This window comes from Gorilla gorilla, chromosome 2 (assembly GCF_029281585.2).
Source record: "Gorilla gorilla gorilla isolate KB3781 chromosome 2, NHGRI_mGorGor1-v2.1_pri, whole genome shotgun sequence".
In the NCBI taxonomy this organism is placed as follows: domain Eukaryota; kingdom Metazoa; phylum Chordata; class Mammalia; order Primates; family Hominidae; genus Gorilla; species Gorilla gorilla.
In genome coordinates this window covers 88068800-88091681 of record NC_086017.1, presented here as the reverse complement: position 1 = coordinate 88091681, position 22882 = coordinate 88068800, and positions in this window count along the sequence as shown.

Here is a 22882-nt window from a genome sequence, read left to right as displayed (position 1 = left end):
GGTTTGAAATGCAAAACACCAGTCATTGCAACACGTGTTTGATATAAATATCAGTACTAAACAGTACATTTTTGGAAGTTCTTAATTGTTTTTCCCTCATTGTGAGTGTTAACAGTTTAATCTTTAGTAAGAGATACAGATAAGCAGGTGGAATTTGAATGTGTAGTGGATTTAAAAGGGAATCCAATTCCTATGCTAAATTCAAACATCATTAAAATGGAAACTTGTCACTGTGCAGTACAAAGGCAAATACCACCTCATGGTTTAAAGAAATCAGTGTTTGTATGTACTGCATGTTTGAGCATTCCAAGCTTCTGAAAGATATAAAAAATTGAGCATGTGGGGGTTCTATAAAGGGAGATGTGTGATATCTCTCCTTCGAGAAAATTGAAAATGACCGTATTGATTTAGAAGGTTAATGTGTTTTATGTCATCCCTCTTCTGTTATATATTAAAGAAAATATAAATATGTTCCTTAACTAGATTTTTAAAAATTGGTTTAAGTAGCATATTGTGAGGAGACAGTTCCCCAAACATAAAAATGAGAGGATTTATGCAAGACAATGACATTCTCATCTCAAATAGCAAATCTTAATAAGGCTCACAAAGTCTCAGCGGGAGTCAGGGGAAAAATTAGTGAAAAAAGTACAAGTTTGACAGACGGAATTCGAGTGACATAGGTAGAAGGTGACAAGATGAATGTAGACATTATACCAGAATGGAACAAAGCCAGAAGCAAAATATGAAGATGAAACATTAAGTAACTTGAGACAGAAGCAACAAATATATGATATTGCAAATTGTTTCATATAATCGTTAGTTTCCTGAAATATTCTCCAAAGAATGTCTTATGGTCAAATATGTTGGGGAACGTTGTATTTTTGTCTCTTTATTTCAGGTTCATGTAGTAAAATCTTATACATTTTGAGGATTTGGGGAAAGTTTAACTTAGTTTAACTTAGTGTTCTTAGTAATCTTTGCATTTTATAGAGAAAACCACTCAAATTCATTAAAACAAAAAAAGACACATTTAAAAAACTACAAGGGTTGTAACATAAGGGTCGAATGTACAGTCAGGCCTTACAAAGATTTCTATTAGACATTTCAGTGTCCCACTTCCAGTTTTTAGGAATGACAGTCTGACAGGTCCAGGTTGAAAGAAGTTTCCATTCCTTGTTTAGCTACAGCTGAATTTACGTTTTCTGATGCTGAAACTTATTTCATAAACTCAAATATATCGGGATAGTATTTCCACATATTTTCATTACATTCCTACTGTTCTGTTTTAATATGTTTGTCTTTAAAAAAATTCCTTTACTCCATATCCACCTCTGACTATTGCTGCATTGTTTTGCAACTGTTACAATAAAATTTCTTAAATGAAATTTTTATCCTTATTATCCCATGTTATAATGCATTTTTTAACCTCTTTTGCATCTGGCTCCTCTCTTCAAAACTCCACTGAAGCATCTAGGTCAGCAACAATCTTCATGTCATGCTTCATCATAAACAACCTCTCAGTACTGTTGGATAGAGTTGATCAATCCCTCCTGGTCAAAAACAAACAACAACAACAACCTTTTCATCATTTGCCTTCTCATAATATCATCATGGTCTTCTCTTTTCCAGCTATCTTCGTTTCTTCTTCAATGGCTCTTTGTTTACTATCCTGTCTTTAAATGCTGAAATGGGCCCATGTCTCTTTTCACTAAATGATTCTATGATCTCATCGATTCCCACCACTTTAAATCTATTTGTTGATGACCGGCAAACCTCTCTGTCTCACTTACCTCTACTTAGAGATGTAGATGTCATATTACTTGACATCTCCAATAAATATCTATTCAACATTTCACATTTAGAATGTTCACAAAGGAGCTCATGATTTTACCACTTTATCTTTATATCAGCAAATGGTAATAGCATCCACACAGCAGCTCAAGCCGAAAACCTAGGAGTCATCTTGAATTCTTCTTTCCCATTCACAGAATGTATTGCCGTCTTTTGTTTCCAATTCTCCCTTCCTCCACTCAAGAGAATGCATGAATAATTTCTTGATCTGACCCTCGTTCATCTCAGAGTAATCACCCTGCTTTTCTCTTTTAGTTCTAGTTGAACGGTACTAGAGAGAAGTTGGTCCCTTTGCTGCTGTGACTTATTACAGTCTGCAATAATGGTCAACGCATTTGGATATTGTCATATTTAGCCACCAAATCTCATAGAATATGATCTGGGCTCTACTAGACTCTTGGTAACAGATTAACTGCCCTTTTAATATTTTGCTAGCTCACACAAACTACCAGTTTCCCCTTTTGGAGCAGGTGCTTATTTCTGGGTTATAGAAATTACCTGAGATTCATTTATATTCAAAATGCAATGATGCTCCTTCCAGTTGTCCCTGAAGTGTCTGTCGTTTCCATTTTTTCAGCCACATTCCACTTGCTCTTGACATACTGCTCTTTTTCCTTCTCTAATCTGTGGTATATTCTTTCTGCTCCTTTTTCTTTTTACTCTTAAGTCAATTTCTGATCTTGAATTTTGCTCCTTTTGGTTTGCATAAAGTTGTTTTTATGGGATGAAGTATAAGCCCTAGAAACAATACATTTTTACTGAGGGGTCATAAATATAGAGACAGGTTAGTTAAAATTAATAGTTGCAGCTCTATGAGTAAACGGACAACTCATAGCAATCCATTTAGGAAGTTATCCCATTTTAAGGCTGTCAATGCCTAAGCAAGAAGTATTCATACATATCCATAGACCTGAGAATATGTACATTGCTTCAATCTCAAATATAGCAGGCAGGTGCTAGGGTGAGAAAAGGAAAGCAGAAGTGTCTAAGCCAGCAGGCCTGTAGGAGCTGGGGAAAAGTTCTTAAACAGAGGAAGTGTGTGCACCCCAACCTTATGAGAACTATAAGCCCTCGAATTCTGTGACTTTTTACAAGAAGGTATTTGTAAGCAGACTGAAATGAAATGGACACATATGATATTATTCAGAAAAATAACTGCTTTTTAAAAGTTGTCTAAGTATATCAAGTGATGATGGTGGCTCAGAAATTCCCAAAATAATAACTGGAAAGACAAGTCAGGCAAGACACAAGGAAAAAATTTCTGCTCACTGCAGTTTATATGTCATGTGGCTGCACTCTATGGAGCTGACAGAAATCATGTGCTCAGTGGAAATTTATAGATTATACCTCATTGCTCCAAAAAGTCCCAGGAGAAAATACTTGACACTAGGCAGTGACAACATTTCAACTAAAACCTTGATTGTGTTTAAATCAAGGTTTTTATTTAAGATGAATAAATTTCACCTTAGATAATTAGCTGAGAAAAGGATGCAGAGAGCACCAGGATGACCTCATTTAAAACAAGTAGTACTTGGACACTCTTTTGTCCTTATGGGATTACTAGATTGTTGAATCAATATTACCTTGTGGGAGTGAGCTCATCACCATATCATCTCTAAAATGAATGGTAAGAGGCACTGCTCCATAGAGCTACACGTTATTGAAATAACGAGATTTTGTTTTAAATTCAAACTGTTTTTCTCATTTGTTATTAGCAGAAGGAATTCTGAGATAATTAAAATGATTGCTATAAAAATACAGTAAAAAGAAAAAAGGTAACTAAGAATTTTGCCGTTGTAGACTCATAAGAAATGTAGTTGCTCTTTTGTACCTTAGGTATGCAGATTTGAAGATGTTCCAAGTCCTATTCCTGACCATAGTTTTACAAAACTGTGGTGTTGGGAGAGAGCCAAACGTTTTTGGTGTGGCTAAACCTCCTCTATTGATGATGGAAAATTAGTATCCAAGTGCATTCCCAGTTAGACAACTGTACGGTTTAGGGCTGCTTTGTTTGACATGATCTTCTTCTACCTCACAAGGCTATACAGAGGATCTACAAACTATTGAGAATAAAAATACTGAGTAGGATCATTGATCATAAAGGAAATAAATGGCATGTTGCCAAATCATGGGCAATTATTAATGAATACTTACAGAGTTGTCTCAGGCCCTTCTGCCTGCAGAACAAACTTTTGTGTCATATCATGTCTTTTAACTAGGGGAAGAAAATTTACAACTCAATTTCCAAAAGTAGTTCTGCTTCATGAATTCTTATTCATTGTCCACATCCTGTCAATATTATGCTAGTCTTTTAATGTTGCCAAAATCTTGTTCTATGTTAAATGATTTGTCTTTCCTGGTGATGTTGACACCTTTAAATACTTGTAGACAATCATTATCCTGCACATTGTTTGGTGCTTAGCTCTACTTTACATAGTTAATAGCTTTAATTTTTTTTTTCCCTTCGGAGACAGAGTCTCGCTCTGTCACCCAGGCTGGAGTGCAGTGGCGTGATCTTGGCTCACTGCAACATCTGCCTCTCAGGTTCAAGCGATTCTCGTGCCTCAGCCTCCGGAGTAGCTGGGACTACAGGTGCATGCCATCATGCCCAGCTAATTTTTTGTATTTTTAATAGAGATGGGAGTTCCACCTTGTTGGCCAGGCTGGTCTTGAACTCCTGGCCTCAAGTGATCTGCCTGCCTCAGCCTCCCAAAGTGCTAGGATTATAGGCATGAGCCACTGAGCCCAGCCAGCTATAATATTATTTATAAGTGAATCAGTCTTATATTTTTATTTCAGTGAGAAAGGTGCTCAAATATGACCTATCAGTTCAAGAAGTTATGGAAACTAAATGCTACCCAAACATAAGCCAAGGGAAATAAGTTAGAATTTGCAAAAAATGGGGTCATTCAATTGGCTTCAGAGGTGGTTAAAATATATGTAACAGATATATTCCTTGCTCATATTTGGTTTCAACAACCAATGTCTTCACATCTCAGGCAGATTTCGGGGTAGGGAATATGTGATATCAGACAATTTATTTTTTTGGCTTACGGTTTATTCAATTCAGTCATTTATATATGTTGTAATATAAACATATTCTCTCTAATAAGAATGGGGCTTAGTGAGTACTCAAAAATTTTAGACTTGTATCACAAAAACACGCAAATAAACAAAAACATCTGTTCTTAGAAAAGGGTAAATAAATATGATAAAATCTTGTCTAACTCTCTCAAAGAGAGAAGACTTGGGTATAAAAATCTATAGCAAGCTTACACTTTACATAAATAAAAAAAGATTTTGAAGTTTCATTCTCAATTTTTTTTCTATAAAAGGCAAGGTGAATGTATCATGTGAAACAAAATGAGACTGTGAGTTATAGGAAGTAATGAAAAATATGTAGTTAAATGAATTAGTTATAATTGTTTGGAATACTTTCTTTATTTTAAATTCCACCAAAAACTCTATGTCTATTGTAAAATGACTAATAAAAATAATAGTCCTACTTCTCTAACTTTAGAAGGCTATTGAAATAATTTCTAAAATATAAGTGAGCTTTTTATGAGAAAAGTGTATTAAATAAGACCATGTTGCCTGGCGTGGTGACTTACACCTGTAATCCCAGCACTTTGGGAGGCTGAGGTGGGCAGATCACAAGGTCAGGAGATCGAGACCATCCTGGCTAACACGGTGAAACCCCGTCTCTCCTAAAAATACAAAAAATTAGCCGCGTATGGTGTCGGGCGCCTGTATTCCCAGCTACTCGGGAGGCTGAGGCAGGAGAATGGCATGAACCCGGGAGGCGGAGCTTGCAGTGAGCCCAGATTGCGCCACTGCACTCCAGCCTGGGTGACAGAGTGAGACTCTGTCTCAAAACAAAACAAAACAAAAAAACACCATGTTTACATCTCACAAGATTAACGAGGTTTTTTTTGTTTTTTGTTTTTTTACTATAGTATGTTTCTAGTACTACTGTTTTTTGCTTGCTTACTTGTTTGTTTTTTGAGACAAGGTCGTGCTCTGTTTCCCAGGCTGGAGTGCAGTGGCACCATCATGACTTACTGCAGCTCCAACCTCCTGGACTCAAGCTGTCCTCCCACCTCAGCCTCCTAAGTAGCTGGGTTTACAGGCATATGCCACCATGCCCAGCTAATTTTTAATTTTTTTCTAGAGATGGGGTCTCACTACATTGCTCAGACTGGTCTTGAATTCCTGTACTCAGGTGATCCTCCTGCCTTGGCCTCTCAAAGTGCTGGAATTACAGGCATGAGCCTCTCTGCCCAGCTAGTACTATTGTTGATAAACTTCTTTATTTTGAAAGCATCCAAATATTTCCTTTTAACAAAAGAATTTATATAATGTTTTCCTCCATTTTTCTAACATTTTATGTTTCTCAAACATTTAATTCAAAGTATTGAATTAAAAAAATGCAATTATGCTTCTCTTCTGTATTAGAACTAGGTAACAGGAAAAAATGAAAAAACAAGACAAATAGTTTATACTGCTTCTACCGAAGTTAAAGATAAAGAGAAATTCGTATTTTAGAAAGATAGATTTTCTTTAGAAGGATAATGTAAAAAATACCTGTTTCTTTTCTTTCTATATCATACCAGAAGACTAATTATTGACATGATTTTCCTTATCTCTCTCTCTCTCGTGGACCTACTTTTATTACCCCTTCTCTTTTTGAGGTAACCAGGTATCCAGGTTAATCACGCTACCCAGGTTAATCACGCTACCCTTGGTTATCATCACATGTATTTCTGAAATTGTCTTTTACATATATCTTTTTACTTGTTAATGTAAGACATAAGAACAGCCTTTATCTTGTTGATTATGGTAATTAGCACATAGTAATTTCTCAATAAAAATATGTTGGAAAGTAAATGTTTAAGTACTGTTTTATGTGTAATTGACTTAGAACAGTAATTAATTCAAAAGTTTATATCCTAGATTGTTGTAATTTGTTTTTTTCTTTATTTTCTCTTTTCTTGGGAAGGAAAAAAAATTCTTACCTAAAAGGTGGCATCTTTTCTGGTAATATTTTAGTCAATGTGGCACTTGAGAGGAGAGAATTTAGGCAAATAGCTTTCCATAAAATTTCTCAAATCCAACAATGTAGACCTCCTGTGCCTAACTTATTACTGTTTCGGGGTTAAATATTTAAAATGGCCATTTCTGCTACATTTTCAAGTCTATTCTGGAGTTCCACGGTTTTCAGATAAAGAGAAGAGAGAAGATAGCAAGGAATGGGTACCCTTGAAATCACCATAAAAAACTGTAGGCCTATCCAGCTTTGGGATTGTGGGAACTGGACATATTTAACAGTTCGTACCACTGATCTGGTCTAGTACCAACTGTTTGAGAAACTTTTAGAACATGTCTGCAATTGTACCATTGTAGCTCTGTTCTCCTATTCTTTCAAAGGTTTAGGCTAGTGATAGTTCACTAGTGTAACACATTCTAGATTATTTTTGTTTCTGTCATAAGTCTAATGCCACAAATTTCTATGCAACTCATTTTTGTTCTCAGTTTGTAGAACTAAATTGAGTAGTTGAGAACTTCCTTGCATCTCTTAAGAAATTCTTTACTTCCCATTGTGCTCAGAATAAAATCAAAGTTCATTTTCATCACCTGTAAAGCCACAGCTACTTCTCCATTAAATGAATGAAAACAAACAAATACAAAGTCTTTTGACTATGAAGTCTATATGTTTAAAATCTTCTTTTCCAATCCTGGTAATTGATTATATGGAGTCAAATAAGCCATAGCAATTAAGCTCCAGAATTCGCTGGGGAAAGAAAAAGGGAACTGGCTTTTACTGAACATCTACCATACTCAATTAGTGTCAGGCATGTTTGCGTACACATCAACCTTGGGAGGCAGGTGTTATCATTCTCATTTTCCAGTTAGGCTAATTGGGAATCATAGTGGTTGACTGATTTTTCAAGTTAACTAGGTGAGAAGTAAAAGAGCATGAATTCAATCCTAGATAGGTTTGAAGAGCCAAAATTTATGAAATTGAAGTGTATTATCTTACAGGTATAGCCAGTGTTTATAATACAAAGTGTTTGATCCTCTTTCGAGAAGCTTATGATACAGTGGAGAAAGTAACTCCTATGTAAATATCTCTGGCCTACAGAACAAAGGTTGCAACTGCCATGAACAAAGAGAGGGAAAAGTTGCTAAATCCTGAAGAAGCTGGGGTGGGGGTGGGAGTCAGATGTTAGCTAGGGAAAGGTTCCTGGAGGAAGCACTAGTCTAGTTAGGTCTTAAAGGATGAGTAGTACTAGAATATTCAGAGGTGGGAGAGAATGGATTTCTAGTCTGGCATAGTAAAGCCTGGCATATAGAGGGTGCCATGAAAGAGAATAGTTATTAAAGAAGAACTTCATCCATGGGTAAAGATAAACTAATTCCAAATTAGGAAGCTTCTTTGAAGATGGCATTAAGTAGGGATTACTCCTGAAAGAGGGGTCATCACTAGGAGAACTCTACCCATATACATAGTAGAGTTGCAGAAATGAGACTCTTTCTGGCAAAGTACAAAAGTACACCTGAAATGAGTTGACTGAGATTTGCATATGGAAATAGACAGCTTTGGTACAATTGAAATCATTAAAAGGCTTCCTTTCTCAGCTGTGGGTATTTTCATCTCCATGTCCAACTGTCGGGGGAAGGAAGTGTCTTACTGCTTTCATTAGTCAGTTCTGGGGCACCCTAAGAAGGGAAGAGTGCAAATAGGCAGGGATAGAGGTGGCGCATTTCACAATTCTCCCGTAATGCTCAAATCCTACCACATTATTCACCCTAGGAAAGAAGCACCTGAGATTTCCTCATATAAACCATGAGAGCAACTGCCCTTTGATGCCTCTATGGCTTCCAAGATCACATCATTCTGTTGCTGTGACAAAGGCTGGTGAGAAAAGAAAATTTGGGTATCTGAATGCTGGTTTTCATGTGTCTTATGTATTAACCACCTCCTTCAAGTTGTATACCCTGCCTTTCTTATTGGTTTGCTCCCTGTGGTTTTGAGAAACCTCTGTCTATTCTTCTTCTGATGCTATTGTGAATGTGTAGCATTTTGATTTGCTGATCACATTCTTCCTCGTGACAGTGGCCAGTATTTGGTTGTCTCTATGATTCTGGTTTTGCTCTGCCTGCACTGAGAGGTACAGATGAGTGCCATAAATGAGGTTCTTTTCCTCCCTTCAGAACTTTTTGATTTGGAACAATAAAGACTCTAATCTTCGGGTGACATCTTTAGATATAGTGTCTGTTTTCTGAATTCATCCCTTGTTTCTCACTTTATTTCTGTCTCATATGTTTAGCCTTTCATTTTCTCAATAGCTTTTGAAATATTTATGATGTCTGGAACCTGTTTCTTAGTACTTGCTTCATGAACATTCAAAAAGTGCTGTCATGCTGTGGTAACAAAAATGTGGAAAAAGATGTCCACATAGCAGTTACCAATTTGTGCTCTACAGTTCTTCCAGATTTTAGTTTACCAGCCACCCACTGTCACCTGTCATTTTTCTAGGTTCACTGTAGCTTTTCCATGATACAACTTTTTGCTGATTTATAGCATCTAAAAGATTCCAGAAGAATTAAATGTGTTTCAAAAAAAAATAAACAAACAAACAAAAAACCAGGGGTCTTTCTTGCTCTCTTGGGAAATACAGACATGGTAAGAATGAGACTGATCCTTTTTGTTTGAAGTCAGTTCTCTTCTGGGATCACTTTACTGGTCCCTCTGCAATTGCTTCTTTTTGCTAAATGCCTCACTATTTGATCAGAAACAGCCTGCTTTTGATTCAACTGGAAAATGTGACTGCTTTTGTGCTTAACACTTAGTTTTGTGTTTCTCTTCTTATAGTCTCACATTGGCTTTCATTCATCCATTCATTTAACATTTAAGGAACACCCACAGGGGGCTGGCACCACTCTAGGTTCTGGAAGAAATGGGGAGAAGAGGGTCCTGTCCAACACAGAGGAGACACAGTTCCTATATTCAGTTGTTTGGGAGGCACTTATTCTTTTTTGGCGTCCTGGATAATGAAGACTATTGAAAGGGGAAGCTCCCTTCAACTTCAAAGGGCGTTTTGTGCATATATGAGGCTCCCTCAGGGGCCAGTGAAAGAGAAATAGAGCTAGCATTAGAGTGAGAGTGGGTGAAGCTGAATGTAACAGAGAAAAAGTCGGATGTTAAAAATATCTCAACAGGAATAAACAAACAGCATCAGCTGTGTCTTATTATATTGTCGTGAAGACTGTAGAGGGCAGGCAGGGAAGAGAAGTGAAATAAACACTGATTAATATTCGGGAGGCACAGGGGATTCACAATCTAAATAGAAACAAAGGGATTATCTCTGTGCTGCTGGTTTTGGGACCAGCCAGAAATAGGAGAGTAAGCTGAAACCTCCCAATGCATTCATGGCTGTTAGCAAATCCGTTCCAAAAGCAGCAATATGACTTTTATAAACCAACAAAGTATCGCATAACAAATTGTTTTTTTATTCCTCTGGGAAGCAACTTACAATTGCATCCAATTGTTACAAAATGGCATTGCATTAGTCAAAAAAAAAAAAAAAAGGATTTTTTAGAAATCTATATTTTACAAATCTATCATGGTAGATTTAAAAAAATCATTTCTTTTTTATAAAAATAAAATACTGCTGTAATGAAACAAATAAAACATTAATGGACAAATACTAGAATATAAAGTAATTTGCCTAGGATGTAAATATTTTTATATACTACTGGAGAATTGTAAGTATACATACTTTGAGAGTTTAAAATTAGTGCAAAGGTATCTGAGCAAGTAAGCAGATGTGTAAGAGAAAGTTTCAATTTCTTCACATAACCCATAACCCATCGTCAACAGTTACCTAAATTGCAATTCAGTATTTTGGCTTTTATGAGACTCTGTGACTGTCATTTGAATGTGACTATCGCATTTGCTTTCATACCTGAAAAAGAAACATTACATGCTTGTAACCTGGCTTCTAAAGAAAGTCTGAAAGACTTTTGTAGAGTTCTACATATTCTTTATATTTTGCAAAGGATTAGGTTTTCATTTTATTGCAGCAATGCCAATATATTTTGGTAATTTGAAGAAAAGAAAATTAGGAACTGATGCAGAAGCAAAACAAGTACATATAGAATATTATTAATTTTTAAAGAGAGAAGAACAGAGAACTGGGAGTTAACCCAATAAACAAACTCATAATTTTGGTAAGCCTCAATGCTACCACAACTATGGAAATTTAACCATATACAATTTTACCTCCACAAACCACAGCAATTATAGTGAATATATTTTAAACCATCAAAATTTGGGAGACAGTCAAATACATTCAGACAGAGTCTGATTTTGATATTCCGAAGACTCCATTCTAAAGTTTATAAATCTACTCATTTCAAGGAAGTAAAACAAATGCTGCAAGTGTTGTAACTCCTCAAAATGTAACAAGTATATGTGGATACAAATCAAAACACATTTTTTACTTCCAGGTTAGTATTAAACATTTTCAAGTATAGGAATTTTTTTCTTTGCTCAGTGCACAAATTCTAGAAAAAAAAATGTTAAATCTATGCAATGTATATTAGTTTCCTATAACAAATTATCACAAAATTCATGGCTTAAAGCAACACATATTGTATTCTATTATACTTTTGAAGGTCAGAGGTTAAAAATCATTATCACTTGGCGGAGGAATTGAGGTGTCAGCAGGGCCAAGCTCCTTCCTGAGGCTCCAGGGAAGAGTCTATTCCTTGCCTCTTCTAGGTTTGGATGGGTGCCAGCATTCCTTGGCTGGCACCAAGGTGCCACAACAGTTCAATCCTCAAGGCCAGCATCTTCACATCTCTCTCTTCTTCATCTTCTTCTCACATTTTCTTCTGTGCTTATGTGTGTCAATATCCCTTTGTTTCCATATAATAAAGATGTGTATGGTTACATTTTTCAGGAAAGTTTTCTCATCTCAAGATCCTTAATCACATCTTCAAAGACCTCTTTAGTTCACGTAAGTTAACATTTAAAAGGTGCAAGCATTCAGACTTGGATATCTCTTGATGGGCCATTGATTAGCCTACCAGAGATTTACATAATAATTGAAAAATGATCACTGAAACCTAGACAGAAGAGTCAGATTTATGTAATAATTAAAAACCCTTCAATAAATATTTACTTGACAACAGCTACCATGGTAGGCAGAAAGGATAATTGCAAAGGAGACAGGTATGATTCCTGTTCTCACAGAGCTTACCACCTTGTGGGTATTGATAGCTTCCAGTTTTCCATGAACTAGTGGACAGACATCTTAAGAAACTGGATGATAGTTGGTAAACTGGAAGTTTGAAAACAAGTGAGAAAGTTGGAAATTGCTTTTGTGGGAAACAGAAGTCAAAGAGAAAAGATTAAGGACAAGTAGGATTTGAGGGATTCTCTGAAGATCCAGGTGCGGTAGCTATTAGCATTCTTCATCCTGTATTTCCCCAGAGTTCTTCTCCCTCTGAGCCCATGGCAGACTTTCACTTCTTATTCCCCATGTAACTGTTTCCAGACAATGAATTAATTGAGTGTCTGAGTGCCACTTCTAGAAAGAAGATTTAAATGTCCAGTGAAAACCCTCCAAACCTCTCTTCTCCTGTCACAACAACTGACAAATGCTCCAAACAGTGGCTGCTGTGTCTTGAGTTTGACATGGAAAAGAACCCACACCAATGAACCTAAAGTGTGAAGAAGAAATATGCCTTTGCTTTAAGCAATAGAGATTTTAGAGGTATTATTGCAAACTAACCAGGAATTTATAGTGACGTTCATTAAATAAGCTGTTTGATTCTTTTTGTCCATGCTCAGGAGCAGAGGCAAAATAAAGCAGAACGTAGGTAGCTCAGATCATTCAAAGCTGTTATGTGCCTAAGCAGGGAGGGCTGTGGGGGGTGTACAGGATAGAAGACATAGTTACAAAGTTTTTAGCTCTAGCATTTTGTATTGTTGTTGTTGTTGTTGAATCCAGTTACTTTAGTTAGTAACAAAAAGAATAACATCAAAGAATTTGGCATGACACTAAGGGTTTACAGACCATGAAAATAATACATATCTCCTTTGATCTTCATATTAACGATTTGATCTAAGAAAATGTTGCCATTTTTGTGGAAGAGTAATTTGTGGTATTTTGATAGAAAGTAAAATTTCCAAAATCTAATTATTTAGTCAACAAAGCACCTACTTATTCTTAGCTACTGCGCTAGCTGCCAGGTATGGTACCATGGTGCCTAGAAGAGTCAGCAGTAAGTGAGACAAGCTTAGTACAAGATCTCATGAAGCATATGGCAAAATGGAGACAAAATATTTTTCTGAATCCTGGACAAAACATCTTTCTTTTTATTTCAGATTTTGTGTTTTTATGATGCCATGTGTCTTATTAATGACTAAAAACTCTAATTCAACTACTAGGAAGAAGAAGTTTTAGAATGCCTTATGGAACAATCCCAACATCATTTTATTAGGTTTATTCCGTACTACATAAAATAGGCATAAAGCAATAACAGAAAATGATGTTTTTTCCTTATCATTATAAAGATAAACATTACAAGTCTATGGGGAGAGTAAACTGCAAGCGTATGAGTTACAGAAAAACCTGACGCTTCTACTTTTGCATTGAATTCTGATATCTGATGGTTTCTATGAGTCTCTAAACGTACTGACAGAGATAAACAGCTGTTATGTAAGTCATTGGGTTATTTAGAGGTAGGCGCTGTAAGCCTAGGTCGCTGAATTTTCGTGTCTTTCTCCTATAAGTGTTCCTTTCATTATCTCTTATAAAAACCAAATGGAGAGGAGGAAAAATGTTTTTTCCTTCTGCCCTTCTAAGTTCATGGCTGAGGCCTCTGTGACAAAAGACAAACTAACAAGTGAAAAGCGTAGTTTATTTAATATAAATTTTACATATATGGGAAGCTCCAAAAAAATGAAGACCCAGTGAAATAGTTAAACCTGGGTATTTTTTAAACAATAGGTTTGATGAAGAGTGAACAGTTGTGAATAAATACCATAGGACAGAGTATGAACTAAATGTGGTATACTGGGGGAAACTTAGCAAGGCCGGTTGGTTCAGTTTCCTCTGTGTTCTTTGGAGCTAAGGATGCTCCTTTTTTTTTCTGAGTACAGCAAGGACACCTCTCATATGTGGGTCTCATGACTTGCTTTGGGAAAAGGTCAGAAAATCCTTTCTTGGTTTTATAACCTGCTTCGAGGGAAAGTGTCAGGGGAAGGTCTGAGACCTTCCTGCTTCTGCCATTTTCTCAAATTCAATATGCCATATGCCAAGGTGCCACATTTTGAGACAGTATGTCCTGAACACCATCACTAATATGATTTCATTATTTGAAATATAAAACCAAATTTCCTAGATTTTGTTAAATTGCTGACATATTTCATTATAGAGAGGAAACAAGGTATTTTACCTACAGTTTATGCAAACAAACAACATTATCACCATCATCTGGCATTTGCTTGAGGAATTGCAAGCCCAAGTACCATTATCAGAAGCATAATAGTTGGATATACAAGATCTAGGGAAGCTTGAGATCTGAGCTTCAAATCTGAATTTGGGAGTTGTGTATATTTGGATGTTAAAAAAAATACGATCATTGAGGTCTTTTTGAGAAACAGTGTTGCTTACAAAGAGATGAGAATCTAGTTCACATTTGAGAAAGTCCAGTAATTAAGACCTACTGAAAAGGATATTTTAAAAAGTACCTAGAAGGATCTATTTCAGAAAGCAGGAAGAAAACACTGCTCCAAAAGATCATGAAAATTGAGCATCTTTAGATTTTTATTATGTCCCTACACTATGGGGTCAGGAAAAAAATATATAGGTATAGGAAACTTGTCCCTACATAGCCTCTCAGTAGTTAGCTTCTTGCCATGCCCTTGCTACAAATAGTCAAGCACATAGCTGCTTTTAAAATCCTTACCACACTTTGACATGAGCAAAATATTATTAATTGACATTTTTTGTGTGCTTTGTTAGTTCTTTTCTTATCTTCATAATTTCAGACTAAATAGTGAATATTTGAAACCTCCAGGGAAAAGTTTTTTGGAAAAACCCATGTCTTAAAAGTCCCCTCTTAAAATAAAAGAAATTCCTATTTTGTTTTATTTTCCACATTTTGTTTATTTTGCTTTTCCTTAGGCATTGAGTAGGAAAAACTTGAAAACTGACTTGCGTGGCGGGCTTTTATTGCCTTATCTGGCCCCACCCACATCCTGCTGATTGGTCCACTTTACAGAGAGCTGATTGGTCCACTTTACAGAGAGCAGATTAGTCCATTTTACAGAGAGCTGATTGGTCCATTTTGACAGAGAGCTGATTGGTGCGTTTACAATCCTTTAGCTAGACAGAAAAGTTCAAGTCCCCACCCTTCCCAGAAGCCCAGCCTGCTTCACCTCTCACTGGCACTCGCCCCAGGACTTTGCAGCACCTATCCCGGGCACTCTGGCAGCCCAGAGGGTGCTCATCCCCCGATCAAGCCCTGCAGGCGCCGACCGGCTGCACCGATGGCGGGGCCCGCCGAGTCCGCTCCCACCTGGAACCTCCGCAGGCCTGCGAGGGCCGCGCGCAACCCCGGTTCCCGTCTGCGCCTCCACACCTCCCCGCCAGCAGAGGGTGCCGGCTCCCGCCTCGGCCAGCCCCAGAGAGGGGGCCGCCACAGCGCAGCGGCAGGCTGAAGGGCTCCAGCGCGACCGGAGACGCCGAGGCCGAGGAGGCGCGGAGAGCGAGCGAAGGCTGCTAGCACGTTGTCACCTCTCAATAGTTTTCTGGAAAGGTAATTGTGCCAGATCCACTAGGTTACCACACTACTAGCTTACTAGTGTCTGTGTGAGTTAAAGAACATTACAATGAAGTTTTTGTAAGTACCGTAATCCTTCGTATTTCTTCGTCTTTCTACATGAATAATGATCTCTGTTTATACCTGTATCTAGAATATATTTTCTTGCTACAGTCTTCCTTAGGAGAAGAAAGTGTTAAAATAAAAAAATTTTATTTGTCCTTTCCTTATCTAATGATAAGGAAGCATCTAGTGTATGTTTATCATATCAATGAATGTCGTTTTCCAACACATAGCAATAAAAAAATTGATTGTATATCATTACATGCAATTATTAGATATGCATTGTTTTAAAAAGAAATATCAAAGTGTTCTTAAATATTTGTCTATCATTTTTAACGAAAAATTTAGAGGTGAGGTACGTGAAGATTAGTGAAAGTGTACTGCTAATATTTTAGAATTTCAACATCTGTGTGTGTTCTGTTTCGTGTCTATTTTTAACCTTGTCTTTGGAAACATGATGTATATTTCTAATGTGTTACACATTCAGAGAATACTTTAGCAGATATGGAAATTAGCCAACCCCATATATCTACTTTTCAATTCCTTAAAAATTTTGTATTCATTAGCAGCCCTAGGAAAATACTAGGTAGAAAAAAGAAAAAAGATGACTCTTAATACTACTCCCTCCCCTAATTAAAAGAAATATTTGAGTAAGTAGAAAATGCCAAAAACAAAACATTGGTTTGAAGTAGAACCATGAATTTAATTATCTAGATTTTTTGAGCTTTCCAAATTTCATCCAATGACTTCATAATCACCTAATTCTGCCATCCAAGGTAGCACCTTTGTCTTACATGTATTCTGTTCTCACCTTTTCTTTAGACTCTTTATATGCCAGAAGAAACCAGATGCTCAACACATTCTCTCACTGAATCCTTGTAACATTTCTGTCATACTGGAGGGGTGAAATAATATTTTGTTAACAATATTAATCCGTTTTTTTACCCGCCTGCATTTTGCCCTATTCTTCTCCTCTATTCAAGCAAATGGCATGCTGTAAGCTCTTACCTGAGGGAAGGAGTCTGGTAGAATAACATGCAGAGAACTATTTTGTTGATTTCAATACCTCAGCCTCAGAGTGTGAAAGTTTTCCTGAGCATTGATATATCAGCATTGTAGCCCCAAGCAGGCCGAACGTGAGAAGTGTTTCCACTCTTGGCTGTCCACTTTCTCCTTACTATCAAGCAAAGCAAAGAGAGAAAGGTGTGCCCTATTGTCTTGCACAACACCTAGAGAGGCAGCAAAACCCAAGAGAAGAATAGATCTAGACCAGGATTTCTCAACCTGGCTTTTACTGACATTTTGAAATGAACAATCTTTTGTTGTGAGGCTAGTCTATACATTGTAGGTTGTTTAGCAGTAATCCTGGCCCTTACCTAATAAATGTCAGTTTCACCCTCCACCCCACGTTGTGACAACCACAAATATATCCAGAAATTACCAAATGTCTCTTGAGTAGGGGTGGTGTGGCAAAAGCACCCTTAGTTGAGAACCACATAAGACCAGGTAGATCAAACCTTGAAAAGTCCCAATACAAACTCCCTTTGCCTATGCTGCTGAGTGCTTAGGCTTGGTTCAATGTCTCTCGAAAATGCTTGAAGGACAATTTAGGTTTATAACTTCCCAGGTGAGCAAACTTATAAAGTAAGCCAGCTCTCGGTATGTCTTCAAAATGTGCCTGTTATATTTATCCTGCCCAGGAAGTCATTAGCTTTCTTTTAAGACTGACCAACAAGGCATGTTTTTCTCTAGTAACTGAAGACAGATTACTGAGGACTAAACACTATTTTTGTAAAGGGAATTTATACGCATTGCCATATGAACTCTAGGGAGCTTAATACATATAATTTTAGCTAAGAGTTTTTGAAAATATTGTCTTGGAATGCGTTGTCCAATCCATTATTTTACTTGGTTTTACTTCTTAAAATTTAAGCAGTCTCTACCACCAGAGCATATTCAAGGTGATGACTAATAAAAACCACTACATAAAATAGCCACTCTAAACTGAAAGATAAAAAGAGATAAGAATTTGTATAGAAGAAATAGAAAATTACTTGTACCAGAGACTACAAGTTAGCATTGCCCACCTGAGTTTCCTAGAAGGTAGGGAAAAATAAAAATGAGACATTAAAAAGTTATCATCCCATAATCAAATTATTTTTATGGTGATCCAGGAAGGCTAAAGGGAGAAATGGATTTTGGCTGGTAAGACTTTTGGAATCTTTTTGTTTTTTTTTTTTGAGACAGTTTCACTCTTGTCGCCCAGGCTGGAGTGCAGTGGCACAATCTTGGCTCACTGCAACCTCTGCCTTCTGGGTTCTAGTGATTCTCCTGTCTCAGCCACCAGAGTAGCTGGGATTACAGGCGCCTGCCACCATGCCTGGCTAATTTTTGTATTTTTAGTATACACGGGGTTTCACCACGTTGGCCAGGCTGGTCTCGAACTCCTGAACTCAGATGATCTGCCCGTCTCAGCCTCCCAAAATGCTGGGATTACAGGCATGAGCCACTGTGCCCAGACGGGATCTTTATAATCACACTGTTGTCTACTCTGAAACAATAGGTTTACCCATGTAACCTCATCTTTACTCCTATTTAAAAATAAATAAATAAATAAATAAATAAAAGACAAGGATTAGCTGCTTTCTCATTTATTGACATATATATATATATATATATATAAAATATTTTTAGTTTGTGAAAAAGTCATTAACACACTGACAGCTCTATTTTGTTCATAATTAAATTTTATGAATTTTATGAATAGGAAATATGTGCATGGTAAAAATGTTCAAAAGACATAATTGTGTACAAAGTTAAAAATAAGTCAACTTTCCCTTCTTAAACCACTTCCCAGTTTCCTTCCCCAGAAGCAATCATTGTTACCAGCTCAAGTTTCTTTCCAGAGATACTTTATGCATAAACAAATACACACACACACACACACAAACACACACATAATGTCTTTACACACATGGCATTGCCCTATATATAAAATTCTAACAAATGAAAAAGTAATTGGATTTTTGAAGTAAAAATTAACTTTGATTTATAAGCCAGATTTTAAATAAGACTCACATTTGACCATTTAACCCCGCTCCTGGGACACATTAATCTTGGGCATACAAAATAGGGACATATTCTGAGTCATATTCCTTATTTTTCTGTTGTTTTTTTTTTTTTTTTTTTGCCAGCCTGAATTTCTGTGCTTCTAGCTCCCTTTAAGTCCATTTCACTTATCTTTTGTAGTCCATATGTGGTGTTTCACCTGTGTGGACAAATACATCTCAGCTTACCCCAGCCACCCAGAGTCTGCACGCTTCAGTCACTCCCATTGAAGCTGGGTAAAGAATTTGGACATTTCTTCTGTTGCTCACAAATTAGTCTCTGCACTTTCTTACCCTATTCTCCTGGTAAAGACCTGTGTTGCCACCAGATGTTGTTCTACTCGCTGCTCTACTGGGGCATGGCTGGTGAAACCACGTGTCCTGTGTTCTCTGCAAAACTTAGAAGATGCTGATTCACCTTTTGGCTTCTCACAGGCTTTCTTTGCTAACCACCCAGTTTCCCTCCAGATTTATTCAGATTTAGTCTGTCACTTGGCAACAGCACTTGGAGGTTTCTTTTTTTTACTGGACATTTACAAACATCTCAGGCATTTTGGTTGGACAACACCTATGTGCTAGGTTCTCTTTCTGGGCTGTCCAAGGAGGCATGTTGTTCCTTCAATAAAAAAGCTCCTTATGCATTCTACCTCACTAGGCCACCAGCCATGTCTAGATTTCTGTGACACTTGAAATAAACACAGCTTATCCTCAAAACTAAATTTCCCAACTATTTACACAAATGACCTCCTTGCACTAACCTTCATGTCCACCTCTTTCTTTTTCCTCTCCTGTTTCCTTGTCTACTACTATTTGAAATAAGAGAAGAAGCCACAATAACTTCGGATTCTCCTCTTCACTTTACCTCGCGACTTCAGTTAAATCTCCTGGTTTTGCTAGATGTTTACATATGTTTATATTTAGACCACTTGATCTAACTTTGATTTCCTTTTTGCAGTAGGTAGACATGTTTTATAGTGATTGTTGTACAGACAGCCTCAGGATATTTTTGCTTTCATGGTAATCTAACGTGACATTTTCCAAAGTTATTTATCTGTGTAGCACTTTCAAAATTGTACCAGTTGGTGGAATGCTAGCTAAGATCATGAGTTATGATTACATCTAGCAAACTACACTCAGCATACAAACTTAGATTTTAAAAAGTTTTCTATTAAAGTCACAAGAAAATATTTTGTTGATTTTAGTTGAATTCTTTTTTCATTTGGTTGCTAGTAAATCAGTATGTTTAGTTCCCCTTAATGTATCCTTTTAGCCTTTTGCCTTCAAAGTTTAGCTATAAGGTTTATAGCCCCAGTAACGCAGAGTTCCTCCTACAGCAAAATGATCATTTTTCAGTATTTCACAGCTGACTTTCTTGATAGAAAAACAATAGTCTTACCTATGTACTACACATCCAAACTGCATTTGGTTCTCCCAACAACCCTCTCCCTGGCCACCTCTTTGGCCTAGGGATGCTGTAATAGTCTTCTACGTTGCACAAAAAAATACCACAAACTATACCCACAGTTTCTTTGAGCAACCAAATGAAAAAAGAATTCAACTAAAATCAACAAAATATTTTCTTGTTAGTAATCAAGGCACAGTTTAGCCGGGTGCCCTGAGTAGGAGTTTACCATCATGGCAATTAAGGTGTCAGCTTAGCAGCATCTTCATCTTCAGGCATAAATGGGGAAGGAGTCGCTTCCAAGCCCCTCAGTGTGTTGAGAGAATTCATTTTCTGGAGGGTATAGGATTCATAGTTTGTTTTCTAGAAGGCAATAAGGAGAATAAGGCTTTCTTATAAGTCAGGTAGCAACGTCCAATCACTCCAATCTAACCTAATTAAATCATGACAGTGATATACCACCACTTTTGTCATATAGCATAAGGTAATCACATAGTGACATCTCATTGCCTTTGTCATACTCTTTTGGTTAGAATTAGTCACAGGTTCCTCTTACAGTCAAGGGGAGAGTGTTGGGGATTATACAGGGTGTGAACACCAGAAAGCATTGATCATGTGGCCACTTTAAAGTTTGTCGGCCCAGGTCTGTACATAAGTGCTACAGACTCTGCCCCTAGAAGGATGGACCAGGCGAAGAGACTTGTGCTTGGAAATGGTCTCAGGGCCCATTTGGTCATGGAATTCTGAGATCCAATGTACTTACACTATGTTTTAGAAGGTGAGCACACAGGCTCACGCCTCCATCACTCAATGGACTCCTCAGCCCAGGAGAGAGGTTCAGTTAGAATAGGTCCAGAGTGGAACTCTTTAAGGTATAGGCAGGACACAAGTCAGAAACTTTAACTTTTCTGGGACTAAGATGTATTGGCTACAACTTTGAGGGCCTCACACTTGGGTTGTGTGTGGTGTCACTGCCCTAGGGCAAGATGTAACAGGGTGACAAGGGCTACCATCATTGAAGAGAACATCAAAGACTCAAAGGGCAGCAAAAGGATCTAAATGTGAATGTGAGGCCCTCTGTTTTACCTTCATAAAGACTCAGTAAGCTCTTTTGCAGAGCAAGATGGCATCTTAAGAGGACATGGAAAGAAGCAGCAGAGTGAAAGAGTCAGCATTTACCTGAAAGGGATTGTTTAAAGTCTGCATATACCAGAAGAGACAGTGAGAAAATAAATGGATAAGATAAAGTTTCGCTATTGTCCAAGAGCTTGAGAAACATGTGAGGAAAATTGCATCAGCTATGGAAAATTAAGTTGCATTTTATTTGCTTTTTTGATGTGATGTGAATAAGTATTTTGATCCTATCAAAGGTTGATATATCAACCTTTGACTGAGAGTGTCCAACTCAGTGTGTATTGGTAATTTCATCCTTGGCCATTCATGAGTCCCTCCCTGAACCTGAGCTATCCTAGGGTTACAAAGTACTGTGCAAGGACAAGTTATTTGAAAGTTCTTGGCTGCCAGTGATATGTGAATATGCTTTGATCTGCTTCTATTACCTCAACTCTTTTTCTATGTCCAATTCTATGTTTTCAGTTCTGTCTACTATAAATCCTGCTGTTTATAAGATGATTTTTAATTTCATGTTTGTTTTTTCTTTTTTTCTGCTGACCTTTCATTTACTTGGCTTATTTATTTTATCTCCCTTTTTTATTATTTTTATTTGATTTTTATCTTTTCTTTGATATTTTGTCTTAAAAAGGCCTTTTTGGCCGGGAGCGTTGGCTCACGCCTATAATCCCAGCACTTTAGGAGGTTGAAGTGGGCAGATCACTTGAGGCCAGGAGTTTGAGACCAGACAAGCCAACATGGCAAAATCCCATCTCTGCTAAAAATACAAAAATGAGCCAGCCATGTTGGCGCACACTTGTAATCCCAGCTACTTGGAGGCTGAGACATGAGAATCGCCTGAACCCTGGAGGTGGAAGTTGCGGTGCGCTGAGGTTGTGCCACTACACTCCAGCCTGGGGGACAGAGTGAGACTCTGTCTTAAACAAACACCTTTTTAAGATTTCCTTAATGTCATTTATATAAAATATTTTAAATTTTTTCTTACAAACTCTTATTCTAATAGATAACCCTTCATTTGTCCTCCTTTTATGTTAAAATATCTCTAGTTTTGATGCAGATTCCATTCTGATTTTGTCTCATTTTCTAGTGGGGCCAAAAGAGCTGTTAGGATAAGCTCTTTGCCGAAGAATAACGTGAGAAGGAATTATGTCTCTGAATACTTTCTTACCCCATCAAATATGAGCAGGTATGTACACCATCATCAACTCATTGCTTTGAGCATTTCAGGTGAAACGGAAATAAGTTTGGACTAGAGTGAGTAATTCTCTCATAAGCTTTTGTTTTCAATTACCTTAGATTTTTGCATTTAGTGTTTCAGGCTCAGCTGTTGTGACACTGATTGTCCCCTTCACTCCTTCTATGTGCAGCATGTTCTTGTGAATATGTGTTGACGACTCATTTGGCCTCATTTTCTGCCACCCGGCAATGTGGAATAAGGCTCAAGGATTTTTTCATAACCCATTCAGATCATTAAGCTTCTCCTCTCAAA